The sequence below is a fragment of the Nothoprocta perdicaria genome, unplaced genomic scaffold (genome assembly GCF_003342845.1).
Source record: "Nothoprocta perdicaria isolate Ctin4 unplaced genomic scaffold, notPer1 scaffold_118, whole genome shotgun sequence".
Taxonomy (NCBI): domain Eukaryota; kingdom Metazoa; phylum Chordata; class Aves; order Tinamiformes; family Tinamidae; genus Nothoprocta; species Nothoprocta perdicaria.
Window position 1 is genome coordinate 1523338 of NW_020454294.1, and position 6338 is coordinate 1529675.

At 48.9% G+C, this 6338-nt stretch overlaps 1 long non-coding RNA gene across 1 annotated transcript; it reads right to left on the reverse strand.

Moving 5' to 3' along the window:
• Positions 1 to 788: 788 nt before the first annotated feature.
• LOC112959709 lies at positions 789 to 1579 on the reverse strand. The gene is made up of 3 exons (XR_003251655.1): positions 1531 to 1579; positions 958 to 1069; positions 789 to 842 (listed from the first exon to the last, which is right to left on the reverse strand). It is a non-coding gene; the product is annotated as an uncharacterized LOC112959709 (long non-coding RNA).
• Between the last annotated feature and the right edge of the window lie 4759 nt (positions 1580 to 6338).

Below are 6338 nucleotides of genomic sequence, written 5' to 3' on the forward strand. Positions count from 1 at the left end.
ATGTGTATTAAAGGGCTGTGTTGAGCAAAAACTGGCAACATAAACAAATTTCTATCTGGCTCTGAAAATGGTGAGGTCTGTGGTCATCTTATCTAGATGCAGTTCCTATGAGATCTTTGTTTCCCACGCTCATCAGTTGCCTCTCATTGATGAAGAGTCGCGTTAATATTTGATCTCAGATAGCACTGCGAGGTTTGATGCCCCAGCTTTGTCATCAGAGTTCTGAATTTTGCTTATTCAGTTCCTGGGCAAACTCTTTCCATCCTGTGTTTTGACACATGAGCCCAGGGTTTTGCTGTTCCCTGCAGGGCTGTASCCAGGAGCTCCCACCATAACCCACTCAAGTCTTCATAAGAAAATACAAGCAAACATATATTTTTCCCCAGCCTGTTCTACACTTTGCTTTTCTTTGGTTTCCCCACCTACCAGGCAGGGTGCTTGGGTTGCTGCTTTGTGGTGGGATGAGCTGTACCTTCATTCCCTGCCTTTCCTTGGCTCTCCCAGGTCTTTGCCTTCCGTAACTGAGTTGTTGCTGTTCTGCTGCAGCCCTGGAAGGTACCGACARTGCCATTAACCAGCGGGGAGCTCGATCTTGCTCTCCAGGGCCCAGCTCCGCAGCCTATTTATGTACCTAAGTCCAACTGATTTTAATCTCAGGTGCCTGAACCTCCCTGTGGGTCTGGACCTAAGTGTTTAGTCTGTGGTCACGCGGGAAGTCTATGGTAAGTAGGGAAGTGTAACCATACCCGGAGCTAAAGCCCTGGCTGCTCTGGCCTCCTTCCCTCTGTCAGGAGGTTTCTGCAGGCGGCGGGAGAGCTCTGCTTGCTGCGACCCACTTGCTTCTGCATTTTGGAAAATAAAATAAAATAAAATAAAATAAAATAAAATAAAATAAAATAAAATAAAATAAAATAAAATAAAATAAAATAAAATAAAATAAAATAAAATAAAACTCACCACTTTGGCCATTGATTGATGGCTATTGATCATCTTTTCTTGAGCCGGGGAATGTGATTCAGTCAGCACCAGCGAGGCTCAGAGCCAGGCCTGCGATGGATCATTTAATTAACTGGAAGAAAATAAAAGCAGCCGTAACCTGCCGGGTCTCGGCCCTGTTGTTAGATGGCAAAGAGGGGCCCCTGTGAGCTGGGCACACTGGTTTATTCACCCCTATGGCCTTGGCTCGGGCAAGGCTGGGAGCAGAGATATGGGATCCCTCCTCCAGCCATGGGGTCTGCCAGGTCCCGGGATCCGGTTCAGGGTACCCGGCACATCCCACAGCTGCCTGGATCAGCCCTGCTCACCYGCTTGGTGATTCCAGCTTAATAGCCGGAAAACCTGAGGCTGGTGGAGCAATGGATTTCAGTAAGACCAGTTAAAAAAGCATTTTTTAGGGGACGAGTTTAGGATTTGGAAGCTCGTGAGCTCACTTTAATGCCACTGTTTCCTTAAAGGGATCACCACAAGGATTTTCCTTTTGCTGCTTCAAATAATTCCTGGGAGAACCAGGGTGTCTGAGAGAGAAATTACCAGTCCTGAAAACACGATGGTCTCTTAAAGCTTTGGCTTTTAGCAGTCTGGGAAAACAGAGAGAGGAAAAGAAAAAAAAAAAAAAGATATAAGAAGTTATTGTTTTAATGGTTGTGTTGCCATATCAAGAGAAGAAAGACAGCTGCTCCTAACTTGTCTTTGCACGCTTAAGTAATATATTAATTACCTCATTCCCCCAGAACTGCCTGCTGGCCTCTGACAGGCGTGTTGCAACAGCCGTGCCCATGAAAGCTTGCGCTGCGTTTTCTGATGTGCTGTGGGAAAACAAACAAACAAACAAACAAAAGCCCAAGTCCTTTGTGCTTAAGCTGGGTCCAAGTTGGGGAAATGTTAAGCAGAAGCACCCTGAAAAGCGAATTTTAATGCCAAAACAGGAAGAAAACCRGCTTTGAAATGTTTCTCAGCGTTTGATGGGGTGAGGTGCTTTGGTCCCCTTTGCATTTTAATTGCAAATAGAGCCCATGCATGCTCATTTTTCAATTTATTTCAGAGCGGTTTGGTTTTTGCTTTTTTTTTTTCCTTTAGGTTCATGGAAAAAACTTGTGGCCCAGGCTGTAGAACCAACCAAGCTATTGGCAGGAGGGAGAAAAAGAACCAAAAAATAAGAAAATAGAAAGAAGAAAAAAAGAAGAAACTTCTTTCAAAACTTTCCTGTTGGTCACAACTGGCTGCAGGAGTCAGACAGTTGCAGGAAACAAAAACCACTTCTGCTTTCGAGACACAGCCTGGGTGTCCCCGTGCTGGCTACTACCTTGGGCTGGGTATTAACTTGTTCGCGAGGGGCCTGTCCACCTTCCCCTAGGTCTCTCCACAGCGTTTCTCTTACCTGCTTCCAAAGGGAAGCAGGGCCGAGGGGAAAGTCAAATGCACAGGTAGGTAGGTGGGAGCCTGGGCAGTGTTTGTGGATGCAGGTTAGAAACCCTCCGTCGGGGGCAGGTCCAAATGTACCATGCTGCAAAGACAAGGAAAACGGGGTGTTTTTGTGCTGCTGTTCTGCAGACTGAAGCMCATGGCCTTGCAAGCAGTGCTTGATGTTATTTGGATATACCCAGTGAGTGCCGAGCACTGAACCTCCAGTGCGGACAGCTGCCCCCCAGGCTCTGCTTTCCCTGGTTTGGAGCAGGGTTTTAAACCTCCAGGCTCTATAAATACTCCAGTTCCTGGGGTAAAGCAAGAGGGAAATGGGAAGGAAGGAGAGAGGCTTCGTCCAGGTGGGTGTCGAGCCTGGTCTGGGCTGCACAGAGACCGAACAAACTTCTCTGTCATCCAAGGTTTTAGCCACCAAATTCTGCGTCTGCTTTCCAAATCCCATCACTGTGCCTCATTGCATGCCAGCATGATCTGAGGGTCCCCTTGAAGGGCTTCAACCACAAACCCATCCTCTTCCATGAGGATAATTTAAAAACTCCCTCCTGCTTCTGGCCCACAGCAGGAAAAGGACTGCGATACCCACACCATACTRCCCAGCTGGGGTCGGCAGGACGTAGTCCGTGCTGAGTGCCCTTGTGCATCGTGTTTTCAGCTGGCAAACTCCTTTTTGCGTTGGAAATCCTTCCCTCAAACCTAATTTCACTGAGCTGAACGCAGTGCTTTCAGCAACTAGAGTCCTTCCTATGGCCCAGGCACACTCCCTCAAGCAGGGTTTAAGGGGTGTTCCTGGTTTAAAAGGATTATTTTGAGTGTGCGAATGGGGAAAGATGAAGAAACAAGATCCTGCCCTGACAAGGAGAGGAGAAGCTTGAAAGTCAGAGACACCACTAAGTACAGGCCTCCAACGAGCCTGATGGGGAAGGTAATAAACCACCTTCTGTTGAGGAACTAGCAGATGATCAAGGATCTCAGGTTCTTGTATTGCTGAAAATAATAAGTCACAGTAACTACCATTAGATTAACGGCAGTCAGTAAAAGACCCAAGGGTCTGCACAGTCATAGAGATTTCAGAGCGTTTTTCTTTCAAGTAAATGTTCCCACAGGGGTGCTGTGGGGAGGACATGTTTTGTGGCCAAATATYGTTAGATTGGCTTATGCTCTTCCCTGTAGAACCGTGCTTATTTGCTGAATCAATAAATATTATTTCTTTAAGTGTAACAAGTTGTAATGCCAAATGAAAGCCCGGGGAAGCCAGCACTGCAGGGGGTTGYTGCAGAGGCATCCTGTGTGATGGCAGTTACCAAACCAAGTGTTTTACATGGAGGGAGTCCTGACTTCTGGCTGAAATCCTCCATCTGGACAGTCCACACATATAAAAATAGAAGCCTTCTCAGTAGAGAAGATGCTTGAGAAAACACAAACCCTGGTCTTTCTCCCACTGAAATCAGGAGAGTTTTCCTTGCTGACTTTGGACAGGGCTGCAGTCGCGTCCCGGGACAGTCCAGAGCTGCTGTGCCCGTCCTGGTGACATCCAGCCGTGCATCTCGCTGCTCCACGTGGACGCAGCGGCAGCCGGATTCCTGCCCCTGTCCCTGCYGAGCCTTTTGCTGACTCATCGCCTCGCCGGCTGCGGATTTGTCCCAATTAGTCATATGCAAACACTACTGTCTTCAGGAAGTTGCCCTAACGTAAGTTAGAGCATGAACTTAGCACACCGATAAAGGTCAAGCTGAGTGACTAAGGCATTATACACTGTAATAAATTTCTCTTATCAGGCACTCACAAAGGTGGGAAATAAAACATGTGCAGAATATTGGGGGGGAATGACTCAAAAGTTCGGTAAGGGAAGTATGAGGGGAAGAACTTTTGCTTAATATCTCTCCAGGGCTGCTACAGTACCAAATTCCTGATTGCTGGCACGACTTTCCACTAACGTCCTCCTGAAACACCACTAGTTTTGATGCAGAGCTCTTGAATACGGGGTTGGGGTAAGCATGTTTGGCATGAGAGAAATGTGCCTAGTAAGGAGACCACAAGACTTACTCAGAGCTCCATGCTGGGAAGCCTGACATCTTCGAACAATTAGCTTGAGTGCTGTTTAGTAATTCGTATGCTGAGATTTTTCTGTAATGTCTTTTATTCTGGGATTGCTATTGCATCCCGAGCCCTTGTGCTGGAAACAGTGGTGAGGTAGTGGGAGACTATTCCATGAGGAAGTGTTTCAGTGTATTGCATGGTAGGTATGTTTGGATGATGGTAGTGAAGGTGTGTAAGTGAATCTTAAGATGTCACTGTGTCCAGGCACCAAAATTAATAGTTAATAAAATGAGTGATTGCTGCGGGACTGAAAATGAGAGCCTGCGGGTAGGATACGCTCTGCCACTGGGATCAGGCTGGGCTCTGTAGGAGATCAAGGGATGAGGGACTAYTGGAGGGACTGCTGTGGAAGGGCCATAGAAGCTGTTGCTGGCTCYGACCCCTTTGTCCTCACGCAGGAGTTAGGGACACTGCAAAGGCTGCTCTGTGCAACCTGCTGGGAAGCACCCCTGTTAGCAGTGCTGGGCTGCTGAAATTCCCCCTCCACGTCCCCGGGCAGGGGCGCTGTGGGGGAGGTGACACCGAGCCAGGGATGGTGCCCGGAGCCTTCCAGGACATCCCCCTGTGTCACCGGGGGAATTCCGCAGGCAGCCCCGCGACCGCACTGGGACAGCGYGAGGGTGCTGCGTCACAGCCACCTTCTCCCTGTGCTTGCATGGACTAGATGTATACATATATATATTTATATACATGCACCTCGTTTTGAAAGATGATGTGTCCGCGAGCGCTTGCTCAGGGTTTCTTGGTGTTTATGCAGGAGACCTGAGTTTGAGCCTTGCCCTGATTATCCCCCTTCTTGAGGCTCCGCTGAATGGAACAACAAAAATATTGGTAGTCCCCGGCCACAGTGCCACGGGCCACCGTGGTGTCACTTCTCATAAGCTAAGCCAAGCCAGCCTTCACCAGCGTTTGCATGAGAAACCTTCAAGGGACAGACGGGGTCTGTGGCACGTGTCTGTTCTGCGCATCAGGCTGCGGCAGGCAGGGGCAATTCACTTCATATAGAAACTCCCTGTGATCTCTATTAAATGCCACGGTCACTGCCTTTTTCTTCTGAAGAAATTATAAATAGCCCCCACTGTTGTATGCAAAAAGGGGTTTGTTCTGTGAAAGCTCAGACCCCGCTGTAGCGATGCGAGCAGGACGCAGCTCTGACATGGTTTCTGCCCAGCAGGTGTTTCTTACAACATCACAAACGCATACAGCAGCGCAGGGATGTTACATACGCCTGTCAAAGCTTATTTTTAAAASGTATCATTACCTTTGTGCTATGGACTGAGCAGTGTCGTGTGGTTCAGCTCTTTATGATCACTTAACTTGGCGTCAGGGGAAGCCTGCAAGACACGGAGCAACGTCTAAGCTTGGGAGTCCCTTCGCTTGGAATTGTGCCTTTCCCTGCTTCACAGAAGGCAGAATGTGTGTGAATGGGTATGATTAAGGGGCTGTGGCTAATGCTGCTGTGGAGGAGCCTTTAATTCCACACGTGTGGAGYGGGCTGCAGCGCAGCTGGGTCTCCGCTGCGTCCCGCCGGTCACTCGTGAGCGCCCGTGTCGCCGCGCTCGCGCAGGGCTCTGCACACAACTTTTGTGGCGGTGAGATGGGACAGCAAAGCTGTGGCAGGAATTGGGGCCGAGCTTTGGTGTTTGCCACTCCTTGTAACAAAAATTGAAAAAAAAAGGAAGAAAAAGAGAAACAAAAGGGCATCGTTCTGGTGCCTGTGGCTGTGTGCAGCGGTGTGTGGGATTTTGAGAGCAAAGACGAACTCGGTGGCTGCGCCGTGCTGCGGGACGGGCCGTGCGCCGCGTTCCCCCCGCGCCTCC